Below are 2,582 nucleotides of genomic sequence, written 5' to 3' on the forward strand. Positions count from 1 at the left end.
CTCCAATGTCCCAAGGACTTTCCCCCATCCCCTTCACGATGCGACCAGCATTCCTATGGGCGGCTGCAGCAGAGCTACTCACACCGAGAGCAAAAACTCTGCCAATATTTGCATTTGTGCTCAATGAGAACCCTCAGTGCTAGGATGCAGTCGATGGTAGACATCTTAGGCATAAAACCAGACTGCTCCAGTCACTAGTAGGTGAGCAAGTGATCACTGATCCTATTGAGGATGACCCTAATAAGGACCTTACCCAGCTCTGAGAGAGCAGTGTTATCCCCCTGTAATAGCCACAATCCAGGCGATCACCCTTCCCTTACCAGATAGGGACAACAAGTCCCGCCGCTTTCAGTTGGTATGACGCTGACTCCCAGTTGGAAGCAAAGATTGCTTGCAATGCAAGGAGGGCAGTCTTATCAGCAGCCTGGAAAAGTTCACCCTGGATACGACAGGTCCCTGCAGCCTACCCTACCCTCACTTGGTTCATCACCTGTGCAATCTCAGTGAGACTGGATGATTCTCAGCTAATTGGAGGATCAGCCTCAAGAACCCTAGTACACTAGAACAATCCATTCAGCCCGACAAAGTTCACCAGTCCTATCCACTTAACTCCCCCAAAATAACATCAAGTTTTGAATAATAAAAGCAATCCAAGACCCAATATGAAATCCAAGGCAAAGTAAAAAACATAAAATCAATAAAATCCAGTCATTTACAACAAAGTATAGTACTCAACAAAACTCAACAACTCCAAAGCGCATTCAATAAATTGCAAGGGACTGTGGGTTGTCCCTGACTTTATAAGGCTGAGGGCAGTGACAGTGATGGCCAGTTGAACTTGCCTCTTGGGGAACCAGCCACAAAACATGATACACAGGACAAGAACCACAGATACATTGAAACTAAATGACAAACAAATAAAACATTAACAAAGAAACCAAAAATAGAACAAAATAGGCATAAAAACATCATTTGAACCAAAGCTAGAGGGGTAACCCTGGCTGGAACATAACATCGAACACCATGCAATTGCAGTTTCTTAAGTAGGTGTGGACAGAGACTAAAAGCATATGAACATTTTGAGGAACACTCAGATGTCTCCATGAATGCCTATCAACTTCTTCTATTGCACAGTGGAATGCACCCTCAGCGGATGTATAAAACCATGGTAGAAATCACAACCATGAAGCACTAGTGTCTTTGCATTAAGGACAGGTGGGGGTACTGCACCCTCATCCCCAGCAGATGGTGCTATTGTGCAAAAAAATTAAATAAATAGAAAACTTACATCTGTAATTTAATTATTATTATTTTCCTTATGTAGAAAAACAGTTCTTTCTGCCTGCCCCGCTAGCCTGTTCCCACGTTGTTTGTAAAGGCCCTTCGACCCACCAGTGTCCACTGTATAACTTGTTTATGTGTACTCATGAACTGAACTTTTCAGCTCTGCCTTTGATTGTGAAGGCTACAGCCCTTTAAAATGACTCATTGATTTTTTGATCAATTTAAAGGGTACATGAACTTGTACATCCCTCTGTTTTTAAGTTGTAAACAATTATTATTATGAATCTCATTGATTATGTACATATACAATACAATTTAGCACTTTGCCATCTGTACAAAAATTGGAAATTTATAAATATTCTTTCACATTTCTGTCTGACTTTCTGAGTAATTGATTTTGACATTGAAATATCTTTTAATATTGTCATTTGGTTGTTGTATCATATGACAAAATAATATATTGCTAGATCTTCATTTTGTTTTTTTGTTTTTTGGGGGGGGGGGGGGGGGGATATAATTTATTGATCCCCAAGGGAAAATTGTCTTTTCACGTGACCTTTGGGGTCATAGCACAGGGTCAGCCATTGTACAGCACATCTGAATTACTTTTCAGGTTAAAGGCCTTGCTCAAGGACCCAACAGAGTAGGATCCCTTCTGGCAGTAACTGGATTTGAACCGGCAACCTTCCAGATACCAGCACAGATCCTTAGCCCAGAGCCAGAAGCAGAAACGCAGTCCCCAACTACTGCAAATAATGCAGTGACCTTCCTGCATTAGGGGAAATCGCAGGGGCCAGCACACCCAGAGTGCAGATGATGAGCCTTGCCCTGGCAGAACCACCTTAGTGATCATGGTATCTCACCTTCCAGTTAAGTGTGGCATTATTCAGCTTACATTTTATCTACACTATTGCTGGTGGCCTAACATATTGTAAAACGTAGTGTCTCTCCCTCACTCCCTAATGCAAGGTTTACTAGAGGATGTCTACTTCCTCGGCCATCCTCCAATGCCACTGTTACACCAATCTTCCATAAAGCTCCAATGATCTTTTCTCTACCATGACCACTGCCTATACATTCATACCACTGGCTAAGATTCACAAAATGGATCAATGGCAACACTATCTACATTCAGTTTACCCAGCTCTGTCACTCGATCCAACAAAGTATCTTTCCCAAGGCTCAGCGACGGCCACATAACCTAGGCTAATGGATTTGAGCAATAGACTGGGGCTTGTAAGTGCAGCTCTTAAAGTCCTTGATTATCTCTCTCTCTTTGTGTCTTACGCTCACATACT

At 42.4% G+C, this 2,582-nt stretch overlaps 1 non-coding gene across 1 annotated transcript; it reads right to left on the reverse strand.

Moving 5' to 3' along the window:
* Positions 1-1,996: 1,996 nt before the first annotated feature.
* On the reverse strand, positions 1,997-2,162 carry LOC114669511 (U1 spliceosomal RNA). The gene has a single exon (XR_003719078.1). It is a non-coding gene; the product is annotated as a U1 spliceosomal RNA (small nuclear RNA).
* Positions 2,163-2,582: the final 420 nt, after the last annotated feature.

Source organism: Erpetoichthys calabaricus, chromosome 1 (assembly GCF_900747795.2).
Source record: "Erpetoichthys calabaricus chromosome 1, fErpCal1.3, whole genome shotgun sequence".
Taxonomy (NCBI): Eukaryota; Metazoa; Chordata; class Cladistia; order Polypteriformes; family Polypteridae; genus Erpetoichthys; species Erpetoichthys calabaricus.